This window comes from Octopus bimaculoides, chromosome 5 (assembly GCF_046866305.1).
Source record: "Octopus bimaculoides isolate indiv1 chromosome 5, ASM4686630v1, whole genome shotgun sequence".
Classification (NCBI taxonomy): Eukaryota; Metazoa; Mollusca; class Cephalopoda; order Octopoda; family Octopodidae; genus Octopus; species Octopus bimaculoides.
Genome location: NC_142932.1, coordinates 126,789,391 through 126,812,534, shown reverse-complemented (window position 1 = coordinate 126,812,534; position 23,144 = coordinate 126,789,391). Strand labels below are relative to the sequence as shown.

Below are 23,144 nucleotides of genomic sequence, written 5' to 3'. Positions count from 1 at the left end.
AGTTTTAACCGTAACCCGAGTCATAACCCTTGCAACATAACTTTCTATCGAACCCCTGCTGCTACCCACCAGACCTCCTGAATAAGCAAGCACCGTTTTGAATGTGGTTAATAACACAAGGCTTTCTCTACCTTAGAATATTTAGAAATATTTAGGTTATTCGATCAAACATCTTCACAGATTCTCTATGTAAGGCGCAGACGTTGCTGTGGCGTAAGAAGCTTGCTTTCCAATCACATGGTTCCGGGTTCAGTCCCACTGTGTGGCACCTTGGGCAAGTGTCTTCTAGTATAGCCTCGGGCCGACCAAAACCTTGTGAGTGGATTTGGTAGTCGGTAACTGAAAGACACCACACACGCGCGCGCGCGCGCACGCGTGTGTGTGTCTTTGTATCTGTGTTTGTCCTCCACCACTGCTTAAAAACCGGTCTTGGTGTGTTTATATTCCCGTAACCTAGCATTTCAGCAAAATTGGATGATAGAATAAATGCCAGTCTTAAAAACAAATACACAAAAACAAGTAGTGGTGTCGACTCATTCTGCTAACTTTCTTCAATGCAGTGCTCCAGCAAGGCCGCAGTCTAACCACTGAAACAAGCCAAAGGTCAAAAGTTAAAGATGTCCAGCTTAAAACAAGTCAATTACTTTCCCAGACTTTATTATTTTGTATTTTCAATTCTGTTAATCTTGTTACTTTTGTGGTTCCTACCGAAGCATAAGAACCCAGAGTTTCGGGAAGGAAGGCGTCGATTGATTCAGTTATGAACTGGATCTTATTTTCACGGTATCACGGCATCGATCAGATTATCGAATGTTGTTCTACATCGCTGGTCACGCTGCACTTCACATTGTTTTAGCTTTTGAATGATGTTGCTTCGCTGGCAAAATATGCAGGTCAACTTTCGTCCTGAGTGTTGCCCATTGACAGCTGAGTGGACTGGACCAACGTGAAATGCAGTGTTTTGCTCAAGAACACAACGCACCGCCCAGTCCAGAAATCGACCTCACGATTGCTAGAACGCGAGTGCAACGCCCTAACCAATTGGCCACGCGCCTTCACTGTTCTTATTTTACAGACCCAAAAGGATGAAACGGATGAGCAAAATAGGATCGGAAGTGAGGACTTAAAATAGGATCGGACTAAATACCGAAATAAACAATTCGTTTGTTTTATTTAGTTATCTCAATTTTAGGGAGCAGGGTGGTACGGAAATTATCTTGAGATATTTTGTTACGACCCCTTTGAGTTCAACCCCCAATAGGGCCTCCTGCGGACGGTAAAATTAGGTATATATATACACAAAGAGGTGAATAGGAAAATTGATACATGTCCAGCTGGAAAAATATAAATGGTTTTGGTTCGGTTTCTGGACGTGTAAAGCTTCCTCCGATCATACCAATTTCTATGATTAGTGGAACTGCATTTTACACGCCCGGTAGGACTGCGTGAGGCCAGTGCATCGAATAAGGGAGTACAAAAGCCTTGAAAACCTGCTCAGGAATTTTCAAATGTCTGCCAGGCACCTATTTGATTCCACTGATGTGCAAGCGTAGATATAGAACTCCACGACAGTGGGTCATCCAGATCATATCTAGATGGAATGTTTGTGCGGTCAGTGGATAGGAAAAGTGTTGGATGTCAACAGTTGCTACACAAACCAACAAATTTGTAACCTAACTGGTCAACTTAGAGAGGACCCATAGACTGGGACTCGCGATTACTGAAAGTTGATTGTGTAGTTATTGTATGCAAAAACTATAGGGAAGCGAGTTAAGAGAATTAGATAAGGCAACAATCGTCAAGAACCGGCAGAGGTGCATCCTGCGTGTACGGACAGGATGCCGAGTGCACTTTTGCCGTAGGACAAAAAGCTGAATCCAAGAAACCGAATGAACACAATAAAAAGAACAACAAAAAAACATTCCTAGTTATGTCCGTTCAGCATTGTGTCCGTTCGGCTTTATGGCCGTTCGACATTGTGTCCGTTCGGCATTTTGTCAGTTCGGCTTCTTGGCTTGGGCTTGTCCTTCGACAAAAGTGCATTCGGCATCCCGTCCGTGTACCGCATCCTGAAGTGGGCAATTAGATCATAATCAACGTTTAGCAAAGAGCTAGCGATTGAGGTAGGTGGTGATGGTGGTGGGGACTAGTTGGCAATTTTGAAGGGATGATTAATAAAGGCGTAACAAGCAACATGTTTGCGGAACGGTTGGCCTCTGACCGTTTCTTCAGTACAAAAGTCGTGCGCTGCGTTGTCAGAACTAAGGCCTCTTTTCTAAAATTCTTGACCAGTGCAAGCTACATGGTTTCAAACAGATGTGTTCCGTTTTCCGACGTCACTTCATGCAACTGTTCGGCGTAGGCGGTGGGTCGAGGACAAGAACATTAATGCTTACTCCAGTAGCCGGCCACAGTTCTCGGAAGAATACGCGAAGTTCTGCGTGAAGCTGATAACTGCAGCTGAAATATGGAAGGAAGGCAATGAACAGTTGCTGATGGCACAAATCGTACGGGTTGGATGGTTTTTAAATTTTGCGAATTCATGCCAGACTTGTTATGTGAATCCGTGGTAGAAGAACGGGAGAATTTCTAGTGCTGTGAGCCAGGAAAAGACGCCGATAAGGAGTACAAAGAGACGAAATAGACAATTTTTGATACATAACTCTGCCAAACACAGATTTTACGATTTTAGTCAAGGTGTTAGCAAAAGGGTTGATGGTTATCGTCAGTTGATCTGGTTGGGGAAACGCAAACGTGCACGATCAAAGCAGGTTCATTCGCAACAACCTCCACGTAATGCAATACATCAAAAACAGGGTTGAAGACAAAAATAGCTTCGAATGGGTCCTGATCAATTTCGATCAGTCAAAAGCTTTTGATTAAGTCAACCTTGTTTCCAAGAAACAAGGTTAGCCCAATTGAGTTTGGATCCGCATTCAAAGGCGGGATCGCTGCAATGCTCAACGTCACCTGCTCAATAGTTTTGTTATTGTTAAAATGATGCATGCTTTTTTATCGGCAAGAATTTCGATTTTATCTGTCTATTTTCGCGCACTGCTCGTTGTGTATGGTCTCACTGTTACCTTTACAGCCAATGCAACATGGTGTCTGTGAATTATGAAGTCCGAATTTTCTACTTACAGAGGACAGACGTGGGTATATGATTGCACCAATCCCCTTTATCATATTCCTTACTAAATCTATTCCTCTATGTGTCATCGGACTTCTCAAAGAGATTGAAGGCGGCATCAACGGAGCTGTAGATTTCAAACAAGATGCGGATCTCTTCGACATCAGAATGCTCCTCGCAAACCTCAAAGTCTTGCAGAAAGCGGATTTTGGAGCTGCAATTTGCAGACGACTCTGCACGTGTGATCTATATTCAGCAGGATGTTACAGAATGAGTGTAAAACAGGAGGTGTATGACTAACGACTCCTCAACAAAAGGTGTCACTGTTCTGTCTACTTGCTTTTGCGACTCTCAATGTCATCATATTTAAATTTTGGAGCATTGAACTGTTTCCCTGCCCCACTACACACCGTGAGAATCACCAGTCATAACATTTGCCCCACAATCAAATACTTGTAAATATCAAGTGAGGAAATAACGAGGTCATTGAACCCTGAGTATCAACTGTAATAACTGGGGCAAGTGATAAGGATGCCCCTGTGTCAGACGCCTTGTAGAATAGAATGCTACCAATTACAATAAGGCGGCATGCCGGCAGAAACGTTAGCACGCCGGGCGAAATGCTTAGCGGTACTTCGTCTGCCGTTACGTTCTGAGTTCAAATTCCGCTGAGGTTGACTTTGCCTTTCATCCTTTCGGGGTCAATAAATTAAGTACCAGTTACGCACTGGGGTGAATGTAATCGACTTAATCCGTTTATCTGCCCTTGTTTGTCCCCTCTATGTTTAGTCCCTTGTGGGCAATAAAGAAATAAGAATGCTACCAATTACGAGGACAAACAAGCGATATGAAGAAGAAGCTTTGAGGAAGAACAAAATTAAACTCAAGTCCTGAAGGCTGATGATGTCGATCCATACTACTGAGCGGTTGCTGTACAGGAATGGAGTTCTTGTGCGAACCAGGAGATATGCAGCCATATTGGTCACGATTACTAGCGACTTAACTTCCACATATACGTGCCTCACATGTAACGTAGCTTGAAGATCCACGCAGTTTCGCCATTAATGAACTCATCAGTTCAATAATGAACATCGTCGTCATTAGGTTTCGGTGAACAATCAGGAACAAAGGAGCTTACAGAAAAATCTAGACTTTTGCTAAGAGTCCAGGAAACGACCATCCTCATACATACATACATACATTCATACATACCTACATACATACGCATATACGTACGTACATATATCTGTACATAGATACATAGATACATACATAGATACATACATACACACATACGTACGTACATACATACATACATACAGACACATATATACGTACATACATGCATACATACACATACAAGCATACACACATATATACGTACATACATGCATACAAACATACATACTTACATACATATATACATGCATACCTTTTACTTGTTTCATTCATTAGACTGCGGCCATGCTGGGGCGTCGCCTTGAAGAACTTTTAGTAGAACGAATTGGACCCAGTACTTAATCTTTTCAACCCTGGTACTTATCCTATCGGTCTATTTTGCCGAACCGCAAATTCATGCATCCGTAAACATACCAACACCGGTTGTCAAGCGGTGGTGGGGGACAAACGAAGAGGACTACACACACACACACATACGACGGGCTTCTTTCAGTTTTCTCCTACCAAATCCACTCGCAACACACCCACCTCGGTTGTCAAGCGATGGTGGGGGGACAAACACACACACACACACACACACACACACACACACACACACACACACACACACACACACACACATAACACATATATATATATATATAAATATATATATATAGATACAACGGGCTTCTTTCGGTTTCCGTCTACCAAATCCACTGACAAGGCTTTGGTCGGCCCGAGGCTATAGTAGAAGACACTTGCCCAAGGTGCCACACAGTGAGACTGAACCCAGAACCATCTGGTTGGTAAGCAAGTTACTTCCCACACAGTCACTCCTACGGCTACGTGTAGATTCTGTATAACATTATGTCTGGGTTGCTGTAAAGTTAAATGCCTTGGTCATAGACACAACACAATGTCGATAATATGAGCCACAAAACTTCCGGTTGTAGTTAAGCGAATCCGCGTCTTCTCCACTCCATCCGCAACAAATACCATTACACTCTCTGTTACTGCATTAGAACTATTACCACCCTCATATTACTAACCTCATAATGATACTTATTATGTTTGGAAGTTGGGGAATCCTTCACTGTTTGGATAAACTACACAAAAACTGTCTAAACTAGGATTAGAAACCGGGCTGCTGGTTCGTCTTATTTCGTATCGGAGAGCCGAGCTACCGTTTACTTAGTTGTGCGCACTTTATTTACATATTTACAGTAAACAAAAATAACTGAAATTCCTTAAAAGGGGATCAATAATTTATTATTGGGTATCGATTCCTGGAATATGTCATCAGCCGTGGCTTCGCAACAGCTGGCTATTTGAAGGACAAGCAATAAATAACATTACACGGCGACAATTCTACGCTGTAAACAACTACAGCCTGTATGTGTGTGTGTGTGTGTGTGTGTGTGTGTGGTTGCATGTGATAGGAGAGGACGTGACAAGGACAATGTCAATGACTCATAATTTAATTTGGTTCAAAGCATTTCTAACGATAATAGGCACACCTACACAAAAGGGCCTCCGAATTTGTTTCCTCATAACTTCCAAAAGAATAAACATTTTCATATAAAATTTTCTATAAATACTCTTCAGATGATGTAGATTTCGATTGCATCGAAATTTGTTATGAACACTTCTTCCAGGAGTTGGGAGTGGAGCTTCGGGAAAATCACACGTGTTAGCTTTGTTTCCTTGTGACTTTCTGAAAAATGCGCGTTTTAACGAAATTTTTCCACAAATATATTTCAGAGCGTGTAAATTACAATTATTTCGGAGCTTAATATGGAAAAAATTTAGTAGTTTTACACACAGACATAATGATACACACCACATTATATATTTACAAAATGAAACTAGAAATTTCGAAAATATATCGCGATATGTGTCAGTATGCACATGTGTGTTCTCATCATTTTCGCTTTTTCATATTATATTCTGATATACGAGAGAGTGCTGAAAGTTTCCAACCTTGAGTGAAAGAAAATGCAGTGGGATCAATTAATTATGATTTTATTCAAGATATTCCCCTCTCAGATTCACACATTTATTGCAGCGGTCCTTCGGATTTTGTAAGCCCAGTAAAATAATTCGGAAGAGTGGGCCTCTAACTAGACCTTTCCCGATACCCTTAAAACCAGGAACTTTTCCGCACTTCCTCGTAATTTGTTGAAAATTTCATTAAAACATACCCATTTTTCTGAAAGTTATGAGGAAACAAATTTGGTGACGGATGGGCACACTTGTGTAGTAGTAAAAAACTGATTTCTAAAATACTCCACATCTGAATGAATATGTTAAACTTAACGAAATTTGAATCGGAAGTTTAAAGGTTCTAACCAAATGACTTCTCGTTTCTCCCTTCAATCGATTTTGCAATAAAATAATCGTTTCTAACAAGGGCAAAAAACCTGAAATTTCGAAGAGGGTTTATCGATTACATTGATCTTAGTTCCCAATTGCTTCTTTATTTAATCGAATCTTGAAGGATGAAAGGAAAAGTTGACTTTGACGGGATTCGAACTTAGAACGTTAATGAAAAGTAGCTGAATATTCAAAGCCTGTGATTCTCAATCGGGGTCCATATGATCCTAGCGGGTTCATATAAAGTTTTGTTTATGAAGTTTTTTTTTTGACAAGAAATGGATAAAAATGATGGACAATTAATTAGTTACACTTCTACAAAACACTAAATATTTTAACATTTTTTAAATACAATTCCTATCAATATTTAATTATAAAAATATTTTTATAGGATTTTCTTAAACATCGAATGGCTATGGAGGTTCAGTAGAGAGAAAATGGTTGAGAACCACTACTCTAAATGAATTCATTCGAAGAACTGTCGATTCCGATATTCAAATAACGGGGCATTTTTAAAAATTGGTTATTCCGAGTAATCTAAGTCGATGTATGGTGTCAGAGGAACGGTGTGTGATGCAATTATTAACACTGCATGAGGCAATAGCAGCTATGGTATCATAAATCAATTTGTGGAATTTCATCATCATGTGTAATGTCGACACGTCAGTATAGCTTAGCTGTCAATCCCTCTGAATTTTATGAGATTACCGCTGTGTGGGATAATAGCGAGTGATCTAAATTTAGTGAAGGCACGTGGCCTCGTGGCAGAGGTATTCAGCTCCCGATCTAAAGGCAGTGATTTCGGTTCCAGGCGGTGCGTTTTCCCCTCGAGTAAGATATTTTATTTCACATTTCCCCCGTCCACTCAACTGGGGGGGGGGGGGGGAAACGACCAACGGTACTTGTATTTCAAAGGGTCAGCCTTGTCACATTCTGTGTCACGCTGAATTTCCCTCAGAACTATGGAAAGGGTAGTCGTGCCTGTGGAGTGCTCAACCACTTGTACATTAATTTCACGATCGGATCAGCTGGAACCTTCGTCGTCGATGTTAGTTAATCTAAATCTCATTAAGTGTCTGCCATCTCGAAACCGTAGGCCGTCCATAACACCAAGCATATATAGTGACGTAGATAAGGGTACGGTGTCAGTGGTTAAACGGAAATGTGGAGACAGAGCTTCGACCCTAATAGGGGTTTGAGGTTCTTTACTAACGACTGCGCAGAAAATCTTTTATTTGTTTCAGTCATTAGGCTGAAGCCCATGCAGGAGCCTTGCTGTAAATTAATCGAATGAAACCCTTCCACACATTGCCCCAGCGTGGTCGCAGTCAGCGGACCGAAACAGTTAAAAGGTAAAAAAAAAAGATAACTTTATCTCCTCCGATTTCCACCGTTAAAACGATATTCTTCACATCTGTTGGAGTTTGTGAAAAATAGAGAATTCTTATAATGAATGTATAAAGTGTATGTGTGTGCTGCTGTATATATATATATATATATATATATATATATATATATATATTACAAATAAAAGGGTAAAGGATTATCAATTTATTAATTTATTAATAAATTAATAATTAATAATTTTTACCATGCCCTTCGGTATGTAAACACCATTATCGGTGAAGAACTTATTTAGAAGTTCTTATACATTTATAAACATAATTAAGGGATCAGCAACAGTTGCTTCACCACATACCGAAGTTCAGAAATAGCAGCTAAAATGCTGAAACTCCAACAGATAGCAATACTTGTAACTCACAAAGGCAAAACAAGAAGAAAAAATAACGAACCTAACCAGTCTTAGTTAATCATAGACGCGTTTCTGGCTTAGAAGAGTAAAGACTTTTCATTTCCTCATCAGTATGATATTCCAGTTGCAAATTCGACGATGCTGGCAATTCTGCATGCACGACCAAGCGACATCATGCATCAGCACAATATGAACAGCATCTCCGAACCTACATAGGCCAGCCAGTTCTTATCCCTCCTCAAGAATTACCATGTGCGTCACAAGCAATACCGCAGAAAATCTGCGGTTTACTATCAGGGAGTGAATAATTATTACAAATAAAAGGGCCTGGTAAAAATGATTAATTATTAATTTATTAATAAATTGATAATCCTTTACCCTTTTATTTGTAATATATATATATATATATATATATATATATATATGTGTGTGTGTGTGTGTGTGTGTGTGTATTTATGTATGTATTTATGTATGTATGTATGTATGCATACCGGGTGGGTGAAACGTAAGTAGGCATTAACAATAGGTAATAAAATCCGTATTCTTTTTACAAATCTATTGAAACAAATGATATATGTCTTTTTATTACATGGCAAAATGAAAGTAAATCTTCATATTTCAACGTAAGCACCGGTGGTGCCAACCAGTTTCCTCATACGGCCAGGGATGGAATGAACAACCTTCTGAAAGACGTTGTCTGGGATATCATTGAGAACCTCCTGAATCTGTGTCTCCAAGTCCTCCAGTGTGCAAGGTTTTGTCTTGTACACCTCTTTTGTGCAAACCCACAGGTAAAAATCACATGGAGTGAGATCTGGACTTCTTGGAGTTATGGACTTCTGCAGTCATAGTCCTCAGGTTTTAGCTCCTGCATGTAATGGGGTTACCACGGACGAAAATTCAATTCTTTATACAACACCGTACTTATGGTGTGTTTCGTCGGTCCACTTTCACGAGCTGCTTGACGTGTTGATTTTTGTTTGCTGTGATTAAACATTACCTGCACTGTTGCCACGTTCTCCGCTGATCGAGATGTGGTTGGACGGCCACTTCTTCCTCCCCGTGGTCATCAGCTTTGCATGGCAACTTTTTATTGTCTCCGGACGTACTGTTGCAGGCTTACCTTTCCATGCGTGCCATCTCTGAACCAAGACAAAAGAATTCCACATTTCATAGCGTGCTGCTATCTTAGCTCGTTCCTGAACAGTCAAGCGACCGGCCATCGGGATTATAAGAAATAAGATAATAAGAAAATAAGAAATCCTCATTAGTTTTGTCTGTTCAAAAAATGTCTTCGTCATGACTTCAGTGATACTAAAAATTCTATAAGCAATTTCTAATACCTAGTTACTTTCCACCCACCCTGTATATATACATGTTTGTATTTATATTTCTCCCCCACTCTCTCTTTCTCTTTCTCTCTCTTTCTCTTTTTCTCTGTCTCTCTATTTACCTATCTATCTATATCTGCAAACACACACACACATACACACACACACACACACACACACACACACACACACACACACACACACACACACACATATGGATATGTGTATTGCTGGATACAGACATCTGAATTTCTCATTATGTATGCATGTATGTATGTATGCATGCATGTATGTATGTGTGTGTGAGTGTATATATACATGTATGTAAGTACGTATGGATACACACACATACACAGATGACTAGGTTTTCTGGTATTGCTATGATTGTTTCGCGAGGAGATGTAAGCATAGTGCAGTAAGGTATGCTGCATACAAAACACCCACAAGATTACGTAGTATCTTGTGCGACTCTCAACTCATCAGGTTTACCAAATAAACAAGCGAAGAGCGAGAAGTTGATTAATCAGAAAAATACATTTCAGAAATGTAAAGTAGGCGGGACTACAAACGACGGAGGTCATAGGTTAAAGAGGTATTTCTACTCCAAAAATGTTATTAAACATAGTAACCTTGTTCGTAAGATTTGGTAATGCCAGGCGTGACCCTCGACACTATTGAAACAGGTTCAACGAACAGCTGCTAACGCTGCTCTGAAAAGAAAGAAAGAAAGAAAACAACATTTGCCGTGTTATATCTGTATACCTTGGCAATGTTGATACCGCTGGTCATTCAGTTGTCTCTACATTGTTTCGGTTTCGTTAGATGAGAACAAACGAAACCTTATCGTTGGTTATTTAAAACAATTCACCGAAATTTGTTTTTCTTCGGCAAAACAGATTCTCATTTAACTGACCTTTTTTTTAATCTTAAAAATGAATAGCTCTCATGACGTCATAATATTGCGCTCGTTCATGCAATAACAATGTTTTTGTAATGTCGACAATTTCAATTGATTAAACGTCGCTTGTTTGGTTTCTTTTACAGCCATTTTTGTATGAGTTTTGGTAACGAAAGAATGTGCTTAAAGCGGGAACATTATTTTGATAATCCAAGGCTAGCTATTATGACGTCATCAGAAGTATTCCTTATGTGATTTGCTATTTTTGCTTCTCGCCAAAAGTCAAGTATCAATGTCTAACATCAACAGAAGATCACAAATATTGGTTTCAAATTTTGGCACAAGGCCAGCAGTTTCGGAGGAGTGAGTTAGTCGATTACATCGACCTCGGTACACAGCTGGTACTTATTTTATCGAACCCGAAAGGTTGAAAGGCAAAAACGACCTCGGCAGAATTTGAACTCAAAACGTAAAGACGGACGAAATGACGCTAAGCACTTTGTCCGGCGCGCCAACGATTCTGAAAGTTCTCCGTCTTGAGGACCAGAAAAAGGATCAACTGAGTGTAGAAGTATGTGATTGACTGGGGCACATCTCGTGGTCTTGAAGAATTTATTGATGCGGCATTAAATTTTGCGAATTGAAGTGAAGTGATGATTGTTATTGATTCATTATTAAAATATGGCATAAGGCGGTGAGCTGGCAGAATCATTAGGACGCCGGGCGAAACGCTTAGCGGTATTTCGTCTGTCGCTACGTTCTGGGTTCAAATTCCGACGAGGTCGACTTTGCCTTTCATCCTTTCGGGGTCAATAAACTAAGTACCAGTCACGCACTGGCGTTGATATAATCGACCTAATCCCTGCCCCCAAATGTTGAGGCCTTGTGCCTATAGTAGAAAGGATTATTAAAGTAGGGCATCATACAAATGCAGCAAGCTGGCGGAATCGTTAGCACGCCAGGCGAAATGCTTACGGTATTTCGTCCGTCTTTATGTTCAGGGTTCAAATACCGCCGAGTTCGACTGTTTTTTTTTGTGTGGATTTTTGTCTTTTAACTTAACGGTTCGACAGAAACCGAGTAGAGGGTGAAAAATGCGCTTATTTTGGTAGTTTTGACTTGGAGTCCCTCTAAGCGTGAGGCATTATTGTATAGTAATGCCTTTATATAAATTAGATTACATATATTTATGGAAAAAATGATGTTTTTTTTCCTTATGAGGTTTTTTCACGCTAACTACTTGATAAATTCTTATAAAGCCTTTATCCTAATATTGTATCCTAATATATATATACATATATATATATATATATATATATATATATATATATATATATATATGTATGTATGTATGTATGTATACAGCGCGTAGACTCATTCTATCGAATGTTATCAAGACTGTCTACCCCACTCAAAGATAGGAGTTGAGTGTGGATCTTATCTGCCATTTCATTTGTAGTTTGTACCAATTAATATCGTGCGCAGAAAAAAATGTATAAAATGTATTCTGATCCTAACTTAACGTAGATGTTGTGTTAAAACATAGAAAAATGGTCTCCGCGGCTATTTGCAACACCAGTACCTGGACATCTGTTCCCGAGGAACCCGTAGCAGTTTGAATTCACGTGACCTGGCAGTTCTGGCGGCCATAGCAGACGGTTCTGGTCTGTAGACAATATAATCAAGGCGGCGAGCTGGCAGAAACGTTAGCACGCCGGACAAAATGCTTAGCGGTATTTCGTCTGTCTTTACGTTCGGAGTTCAAATTGCGACGAGGTTGACTTTGCCTTTCATCCTTTCGGGGTTGATTAAATAAGTACCAGTTGCGTACTGGGTTGATCTAATCGACTGGTCTCCTTCCCCCAAAATTTCGAGCCTTGTGCCTAGAGTAGAAAAAATATATAACTGAGTGCTTTGATATATCACGAATTTTTATGAGGAGTCCTTTTAAGGTAAATAACGCAGTGTTCTGTGTTGTAACACAACCTCCATGTTAAGTTGGAGGTCACTTCTGTCGCCATTAATTATCAGATGAAAAGGTATGTTTTTAGTAAAACCACCATGTCTTTTCTCAGAAATAAAACATCATCCTAATTAACAAGATAAAACAAACCACCCAAACACACACATATATCAACAGTCACAAACAAAATTGTAATTTCTCAACTGCTTTCTTCCTCTTTAATTTATGTTAGCGACAAAACAATGATGAGAAAAACAATTTCTTTGTTGTTGATTCATAACTATTTCCTCTGATTTATTCGTTGCTCTTTCAAAACTTGTAACTGTATTGTTTTATTATTGAAGTAATAAATAAATGTGTTTATTGACCTTGCAAAAGCATCAGATGCTTCTAAACACAACACTTAATTCTACTTGACTGACACTTTGAAGATTAAACCAGACATTACAATCATCATCATCATCATCATCATCTAGTTATATTGGTTGGTTGGTTGGTTGGCACTCCGTCGGTTACGACGACGAGGGTCCCAGTTGATCCGATCAGCGGAACAGCCTGCTCGTGAAATTAACGTGCAAGTGGCTGAGCACTCCACAGACACGTGTACCCTTAACGTAGTTCTCGGGGAGATTCAGCGTGACACAGAGTATGACAAGGCTGGCCCTTTGAATTACAGGCACAACAGAAACAGGAAGAAAGAATGAGAGCAAGTTGCGATGAAAGAGTACAGCAGGGTTCGACTCATCCCCCGCAGGAGCCTTGTGGAGCTTTAGGTGTTTTCGCTCAATAAACACTCACAACGCCCGGTCTGGAAATCGAAACCGCGATCCTACAACCGCGAGTCCGCTGCCCTAACCACAGGACCATTGCGCCTCCATTCTAGTTATATTACATTATATTTTAATACGGTATTGTGTTGTACTATATTGGCTTCAAATTTTGGTACAAGGGGGTGGGGTGAGTTGACTACATCGACACCAGTGTTCAACTGGTACTTATTTATGTCGATCCCGAAAGGATGAAAAGCAAAGTCGACCTCGGCGGAATTTGAACTCGCAACATTAAGACGGGCGAAATGCTGCTAAGCATTTTGTCCGAAGCGGTAGCGATTTTGCCATCTCACCGCCTTAGGGTATATATCATATTTTATCGATGGTTATTAATATATAGTGAAAGTGGTTCAAGTGCTTGGTAGACTTTTGAACATTTCACCTGAAAGCCACGTGATGAATTCTAAGAGAGATAAAATTATTGAGGATTGAGATGAGATTCTTGTTAGATCTGGGTCAAAGCTGACCTAGATTTTACTTATTTCATTAGTTGAAATCAACGAAAAACATCTAATTGTTCTAGATATACATTTTAGAAATGAATTACTGCTCTTTTATTGTGTGTGTGTGTGTGTGTGTGTGTGTGTGTGTGTGTGTGTGTGTGTATACATATATGATTCTGTATAAGGCGCTGGATTTTCATTGCACTGTTGGCAGGCGGTGTGATCTATCTATCTATCTATCTATCTATCTATCTATCTATCTATCTATCTATCTATCTATCTATCTGTGTATCTGTGTATCGATCGATCTCTCTGTTTACCTTCCTGCTTGTCTGTATGCATGTATATTTGTCTGTGTGTGTTTATGTTTGTGTGTATGAGTGTGTGAGTAAATATACACACAAATAAACAAATATAGGTATTCAGTCACACACACACACATACACACACACACACACACACACACACACACACACACACACACACACACACACCTATTCCCAATCATGTGATCCAGCGGTTGCGTGCACTCACATCCAGATGTTGTAAACAAGCAGATTAGAATGTGTGGATCAGAGATGAATATTATTTGCAAACTTTAGACCATTCGCTATCTTGTTTGGAGTGGGTTGGTAGGGTGGGTTAGGAGGAGGGAAAGACACAAAAAGAAAAGGCGTGACTGTGTGATAAGAAGTTTGCTTACCAACCACATGGTTCCGGGTTCTAGTATAGCCTCGGGCCGACCAAAGATTTGTCAGTCAATTATCTCACGTTGTTTTGCAATCACTTAGACAGGTGACGCGTGGCACACCGTGCACCTGTTCAGACAACGTCGATTTGATGTAGTGAGTGAGAGCTAATGTGCGGCACATGCATTTACACGCTAGAAACACATCATTTGTGCTGGTCGTTCGGTAAAAGATGAACGTTTATACGCTGGGCTGTGTGGTAAGTAGCTTGCTTACCAACCACATGGTTCCGGGTTCAGTCCCACTGCGTGGAACCTTCGGCAAGTGTCTTCAACTATAGCCTCGGGCCTACGAAAGCCTTGTGAATGGATTTGGTAGACGGAAACTGAAAGAAGCCCGTCATATATATATATGTATGCATATATATGTTTGTGTGTCTGTATTTGTTCCCCCAACATCGCTTGACAACCGATGCTGGTGTGTTTATGTCCCCGTCACTTAGCGGTTCGGCAAGAGACCGATAGAATAAGTACTAGGCTTACAAAGAATAAGTCATGGGGTCGATTTGCTCGACTAAAGGCGGTGCTCCAGCATGGCCGCAGTCAAATGATTGAAACAAATATAAGAAATAAAGGAAAAGAATACATACATAAATACATACATACACACGTATGTATGTATGTATCTACCTATCTATTTACCTATCTATCTATAACACTAAAACAGAACTTTTCTCACGGTGGAACAATAGGTTTTTTTGTGACAGTTTACATTTGCCTTAGCTAGGCCGAAATAATGTCTCCAGCACTTGACCCTTCGAACCTCTTCTACTTCACTAAAAGCTGGACTTAAAATATCACAGTACCACCAACGAAGTCCATTGTTCTCAGAGATACGTCTATTCTTCTGGAGAGTTATAAAAACAAGAAACCCCAAGCAAAAAGTTAGTTCAGTCATTTGGTGACAACTCAGTTAGTTAGTGACAACTCGAGTTAGAGAGAGAGAGAGAGAGAGGTACCATCAGTAGTGAACGGACCACTAGAATCATGGCCAGAAGCAGGCAGCCACTAAAGACAAACGGCCAGAGAAAAAAGAGAAAGTTTACAATCAGCGACAATACGAGACAACTTGTCCCGACTCTCTCACTCTCACTGCCTCACTTTATTTTCTCTTACAAAATCACTCTATTTCTATCTGTAATTACTACTACACAATGACGAGAACACAAACACAAACTATACAAGGAAAATCTACACCTATCTTTACTTCGCATGCTTTTGGATTTTATCACCTGCCCGTCGAGGCAAGTTATTGAATAATGTAACGGTAAAATGAATATTTTCTTCACAACTTCAATCACTGTTCTTTCATCTTTACATAATGACTTCATCTTTACATAATGGCAATCAACGAAGAACCAATCTATTACAAACTGACTACGACTCCGACGTTCCATATTATTGTTATCGAATAAAGTTTCAACCGTCACAAAATCTAGTTTCTGCCGTTACACATCTCAAGGCATCGATTACATATATAAATTGCAGCGTGGAAGGTGTTTATAATTCTTTCTTTCTTTTATTTCTTTTACTTGTTTCAGTCATTTGACTGCGGCCATGCTGGGGCACCGCCTTTAGTCGATCAACTCGAGCCAAGAGCTTATTCTTTGTAAGCCTAGTACTCATTCTATCGGTCTCTTTGCTGAACCGCTAAGTTATAGGGACGTAAACACACCAGCATCGGTTGTCAAGTCTTTCATCCGCTCGGGGTCGATAAATTAAGTACCAGTTATTCACCGGGGTCGATGTGATCGACTTACCCCCTCCCGACAAATTTCATCTATTCACATTCTTTACTCATTCAAATCTTGCCGATATTTTGGCTTTTTTCCTTTCCGGAAATGGTAGGAGAGGAATCATGAGACATTGCGAGAAGAAGAAGAAGAAGAATAAGAATTTGTTTTTTTTTTCTCATTGATCGTTTGAAATTAATTTTATAATTAAACAACATTAATTCTTGACTTTATTCTCTTGAAGGAATTCCAAGATTTCTCCGCGTAAATGGTGGAAAATTTTTTTTAAAGAATTGTGCTTCAGAATTCGTGTGTGTGTGTGTGTGTGTGTGTGTGTGTGTGTGTGTGTGTGTGTGTATTTGTGTTTTGTATTCTTGTTCTTGGTTTTCATTCTTCTGATATAGTTAATTTATTCTAATTATATCTAAAGTTAATTGTGCGTTTTCAGTGATTTTTCTCGAGAAATTTTCAGTTTAACATGGCATTATAAAACCTACATTAATATTCCCATTGTTTACCGCCTCCAAAAATGTAAGCAAAAACAAAACCAACAAATATCATCATCATCATCATCATTAACAACAACTTAAATCTAAGTCCACGACCTCAGCATCCGGGAGATTATCATTTGCGAGCAGCCGTTTCCTGTTGACGCCAATGAGACAAACAGAAATACTAAAGTCCATGGGTGAAAAAGCAAAGTTATTTAAGTGGATTAAACTGATTATATTTAATTAAAGTTAATGAGCGAAATCTTGCCATGGGATATTCCATCTTCTATACTCACCCCCTCGCCCCCTATTAATATCCCAGTCTGTTATAGCTTCATGGTAGAGTAGCCTGCAGCCAATTTCTATTCAATAATAAAGTGTTTCAATGATTTGCCGACTCTGAACAGTGAATTTGCTTGAGAAGGCTTGGCCTAAATACTGGCGTGTGTCTAACACGAGGGGATTGGCCTAATGTTGGGTGGTGAGAGCCCCCTACGCTGAATGTTTTTTTGATTCTTTTTTAACGATAGGTGGTCGGCCGTTTAATTATAAGGGCTATGTCTAACCCCATTACTGATCATAGTTCATATTTCCTGACAGTGAAGTGCTTTCCGCGGAGTTTCCAAACATCAAGCGTGATGTTTCATCTTTTTACATTCTTCAGTTATTAGACTACGGCCATGCTGGGGCACCGCCTTGAAGAAGTTTTAGTCGAATGAATCGATTCCAATACTTTTCTTTTTTCTTTTAAGTTATTCTATCGGTCTCTAGGGGCCGAACCACTAAGTTATAGGGACGTAAACAAACCCATACCGGTTGTCAATCAGTGATGGGCACATACACACACACGATGAGCTTCTTTCGGTTTCCGTCTACCAGATCCATTCATAAGGCTTTGGCTGACCGGAGGCTATAGTAGAAGATTCTTGCCCAAGGTACCACGTAATGGGACTGAACCCAGAACCATATGGTTGGGAAGTAAGCTTCTTGCCACACAGACCTGCCTTCGCCCGTCTATATAATCCCTTGGATAAAACAAGGGTTGGCAAGGTTCGTGGATGACGTCACTCGCTCTCTGACGAAGAAGTTTTTTTTTAAGAACATCGTGAAAACATTTCTATTATGATTAGAACTAATTAGAAATCTCACATAACTGTTTGTATTATATCCTTCAAAAGACTTTGCCCATCACATTTAATTAGTTATTATTAATAACTATTAATTATTTACATTTGACGGATATTTGTCCTCATCTTCCTAACACAACATTTCGGCTGATATACCCTCCAGCCTTCATCAGGTGTCGTGGGGAAATTTCGAACCTGGGTTCTCATTCCTAAATTATTTTTCGATGTTATTACTATTATTCAGGTCACTGCCTGGAATCGAACACAAAATCTTGGAATTAGTAGCCGCGCTCTTAACTGCGCGTAGTGGTTAATTATTTACCTAAATACTCTAGTACCTGTTGGGACTAGAAATAATTCTAGGTGATAAACTAAAATATTCACAAGTGTCCAATCGTTCAGTTGTTTACAAACAAATACATTTTTATCAAAAGTTAAGAGAGGAACGCCTGTATTTCCTTTGTTGTTGTATTTTCAATGTGGACCTTGAATTTTAAAGATATCAACCATTTCATTGTGGACCTTGAATTTAAAAGATATCAATCATGTTGATCTTGTCCGTACGGCATTCAACATTAAATCGAACTATATACCTTCCCTGTGGAGGCGCGTGACTTAGTGGTAAGGGTGTCACCATCATGATCGTAAGATTGTGGTTTCGATTCCTGGACCGGGCTACGCGTTCTTGAGCAAAACACTTAATTTCACGTTGCCCCAGTCCACTCAGCTGGCAAAAATGAGTAACGCTGCGATGGACTGGCGTCCCGTCCGGCTGGGGAATACATACGCCATTGAAACCGGGAAAGCGGGCCCATGAACTTGGCTAGGCTTTAAAAAGGGCGCGTTTATTTCTTTCTTATACCTTCCCTACTGATTCTCACCATGAAGGAAAGTCACCAGGAGTATATTCAACTGCTAAATATATATTCACTCTAATATGCAAGGCATTTTCTTGTTAATTTGGGCATTGAACGTAAATCGACTCACTTTTAATTTCTGATCGTGAATAATGTCAGATTATCATGTAATAATATCAACGATGTCCTCTCACTATCGTAGCGGGGGCGGTTCGCCCCGGGCGTTGCTTTTAAAGAGGCACCACTTTTGGGTCTGCTGTAAGCAATGTGTTTTTTGTGGGGTCCAGGGACGGCAGATTGAAAGGCCGCCCCAGGCGGCACACTCTCTAACTGCGCTAGTGTGTCCTATCCCGGAAGTTGTTTGTCTCTTCTGTTCCAAATACCAACAAATGGGAATAAAATATATAAACCTTCAAAAATTTGTGGATGTTGTGGTCTTCGAAACTAATTTTTTTATGAGGAAGATTCTGAAACTACACTGACCACTAACATGATAAAAGATTTGGCAACTTAGGTCTGCTGGACAGTGTGGCATGGGTTAAGCCAGAACTTGTACGCGTGCACACACGCAGACCCCGATTCACACAGATTCTGTTCCATCCGGATGAAAGATATTGTCGATTTCAGATGGATTTGAACCCAGAACAGTGTGGCTGTCAACTGTCCACCCCAGCACCACCCAGCCTCTTTTCTAAAATAATAACAATTTCTGGCATAAAACATATTTGAAAACACGAACATTTTTTCGAAAAAATCAGCGAAGGCCTTGCCGAGGGAACTTATTTTGGTTCTTCTCGATCGATGGAAGTTTATTTGCCCCAAACGGAAAAAGACGAGCAACAGCAACGAAATATCAACGAAAAGAAAACAAAGAGACATGTTTGGTTATTGAATTATAATAAAACAGAGAGACATGTTGGGTAATTTAACTGTAAACGGATTATATTCTGAGAATTATCCAAAGTATTTTATCGATTAAAATAAAAACATTTTTCTTTTGAAATATGAGAAATGAGAACTAACTTTTGATCGAGACAGTGTAAGGGCAATAATTCAAGATTTCTATATTCAAGATACTTTCCCTTGTTTGATAAACTGATATGAAAGCGCTTATAAATTTCACTTATAAAATAATGACTAGAAGGATTCTCTTACGTTAGTGTCTGCCAAACGCGGTGGCGCAAGAGATTCCTGGAGTGCCGCGAGAAGTATTTTCGGGATTTTCGGGAAACAACGATCCAAGAACATTCGCAAAGCTTGGGCGTAAATATAAATTAATTATAAAAATCGTAAAATATGGTAAATATAAATTAATTACGTTACACGACGAACAGCAGTTTTGCTACAATATATTACGTTTCTAGGGCGGCGAGCTGGCAGAAACGTTAGCACGCTGGGCGAAAAACCTAGCGGTATTTCTGCGGCCGTTACGTTCTGAGTTCAAATTCTGCCGAGGTCGATTTTCGCCTTTCATCCTTTCGGGGTCGATAGATTAAGTACCAATTACGTACTTATGTCGATTTAATCGACTGACCCCCTCCCTAGAATATTTCGGGCCTTGTGCCTAGAGTAGAAAAGTTTAAAATATTTTGGTTATACTTCTATAATATACAAACTATTTTAACACTTTTTCTTATACAATTCCTAATGAAATTTAATTCTAAAAATATAACAGAATTTTTGAAATAACGAATGGCTATGGGGGTTCACTCGACTGGGTAGGCATCCAAAGGATCCATAGGTAAAAAAAATGCTTGAGAACCTCTGATTGACAAAATCGGTGAATCTAAAGTCCTTTGTGACATTTGATTCCAACTCTTTGTGTTCTGTAGTAAAGATTGTTTGCCAACATAACATGGCAGTCCTGGTTTAGGACGAATGTGGCTGTGATTTAGCCCCAGGAGACATTGTCTCCAGCTGGCTATACGACACGATCTGTGTCCTTATATTTTCCAACAAAGGAATCTAGCACCCCAACACAGCTCAAAACAATATCTGTGTATCGCGATTTCCGGGTTATTTATCTTCATCTTTATGTTTGATTTCAAATCCCAACGAGATAAGCTCTATCCGTCATCCTTTCGAGATCGATAAACTAAATACCAGTAATACATTAGTATTGATGGTATTGACTATTAGTCCCTCCAACCTCAGCCACCAAATTCCAGGCATTGCGCTTAAATTTCAAACAATTATTTGGGCGGCGGATTGATAGAACAGTTCAAGAGTCATTGCGGCATTTTGTTTGAACCGCTTATATTTTGAGTTCAAATCTCAACCAAGCTTTTGATTCCTCTGGGGTCGATAAAATAAAGTGTCACTCAAGAACTAGGGTCGATCGACCAACATCCCTTCTAAATGTCTGGCCTTGTACTTTAATTAAAAACAATTGTTATCATTCAGCCAAGTATCCAATCCATGCAGGCATTGGTCAACGCGGCAACACGCTGCAATGGCGCATGCTCCCACACGTGATCCAATTGTCTTCTATCTTTTACTTGTTTCAGTCATTAGACTGCGGCCATGCTGGGGCACCAGCTTCAGGAATTTTTAATCAAACAAATCGACCCCAGAACTTTTTTTTAAAAGCTTGGTACTTATTCTATCGGTCGATTTTGCTGAACCGCTAAGCACACCAGCACTGGTTGTCAAGCGGTGGTGGGAGACAAACACAGACAAAAAAAGACACGTAGATATATATATATATATATATATATATATATATATATATATATATATATATATATATATATATACGACAAGCTTCTTTCAGTTACCGTCTACCAAATCCACTCACAAGGCTTTGGCCGGCCCGAGGCTATAGTAGAAGACACTTGCCCAAGGTGTCACACAGTGGGACTGAACCCAGAAGCATGTGGTTGGGAAGCAGGCTTCTTACCACACAGCCACGCCAGCGATTATTATTGGGAAAAAACCCCAAAAAACATCAGCTCACGTGACACGGAAAGTTAGTTTGCTGTTTGTTCTTTTCGTGTTTTCTATTTAAATCGTATAAACTTGTCACGATTGTTTGTCGAAGGAGACCTGGCAACTATTGAGTTAATTGTCCTAATTTTTGTGAGCGTGGAGCGTTCTGTTATGACCATTCCATGAACGGTTTTCTTTGCATTATTTTGGCTGAAATGGCGAAAACATAATTAAAGAAAAAAAAAAATAGGGTTAGAAGAGAAAAATCTATCATTTTTGTTTCCTTCCCACCTCGACTTTGTAATGGATGTGGTAACCGCAGACGACAACTCTAAGCAGACATTAACTGTGTCTCTTTCAACCTACACAAGGGAATGTGCGATAAACAAAATAGGAATTTTGAAAGAAGTATCTACAAAACTAGTTTTTCAACATCGAATGGCTATGGTGGGGTGGCTGGGTTCCACCAGAATAAAGTTATAATCAAAGGAAGCTATACATAAAAAAGACGGTTGAGAACCAGTGCTTAATATGAATGCTGATCAGAATCGTTAGAGCATCGGAAAAAATTCATTCGTTTCGTCTCTTTATGTTCTGAGTTCGAATTTTGCAGAGGTCAGCTTTGTTTTTTATCCTCTCGGGGATCGGTAAAAAAAAATACCAGTCAAATACTGATTGATGGTATGGTTAGCCATTCCTCTTAAAACTGTGTCTAACTCAGAAACCATTGTCATTATTGTCTATTACCGACAAGCCCCTCCCTTCAAAACTTATGCCTAAATTAAAACAATTGTCTCTAGGGCAGCGCGTTGGTGGAAACGTTAGCGAATCCGACGAAATACCTTCTGTCTCTTTATTTTTTAAGTTCAATCCTACCAAAGTGAATTTTGCTTTTTCCTCCTCCCTCGGTCGATGAAATAAGGTACCAATCTTTGAGCCTGAATCAGAAGAAATAATTATTACAAGGGATAGAAAAAAAAACAAAATATTCTTGCCTAATTTCTTTATTCTTCTTTCTGAGTTTAGATGCACCTTCTGCGAAAATCGTCCAAGGGCCAAAATGGAAGTTGTTATTGATGGATAGTTGAAATACCGCTGAGGTCGATTTTGCTGTTAATCCTTTCGAGGTCCTTAAATAAAGTACCAATGAATCACTAGGGTCGATGTAATCGACAAACCCATTGCTCCAAACTGCTGACCTTGTGGCAAAATGAGAAAAGATTATTAATGGATAAAGTGCAATTGATAGAAGTATTAGCGTGCCAGGCAAACATTCCTCTTTGGACACAGTTTCCAGTCTTTGAAATTGGATTTCGAATTCTGTGGGAGAAACTTTGCTTGGTGTTTTTTTTTTAAATCGATCAAAGAATTACTTGTC

The 23,144-nt window shown here is 39.6% G+C and overlaps 2 long non-coding RNA genes across 2 annotated transcripts in view; one reads left to right on the top strand and one right to left on the bottom strand.

Moving 5' to 3' along the window:
- Positions 1-7,585: 7,585 nt before the first annotated feature.
- Positions 7,586-23,144, top strand: part of LOC149135853 (uncharacterized) — a 25,336-nt gene continuing 9,777 nt past the window's right edge. Inside the window, exon 1 of the long non-coding RNA XR_016242044.1 lies at positions 7,586-8,016. This is a non-coding gene — a long non-coding RNA (uncharacterized LOC149135853). The remainder of the gene's footprint in view (positions 8,017-23,144) is intronic.
- Positions 8,959-11,051, bottom strand: LOC128247886 (uncharacterized). The gene is made up of 2 exons (XR_008264193.2): positions 10,378-11,051; positions 8,959-9,616 (listed from the first exon to the last, which is right to left on the bottom strand). It is a non-coding gene; the product is annotated as an uncharacterized LOC128247886 (long non-coding RNA).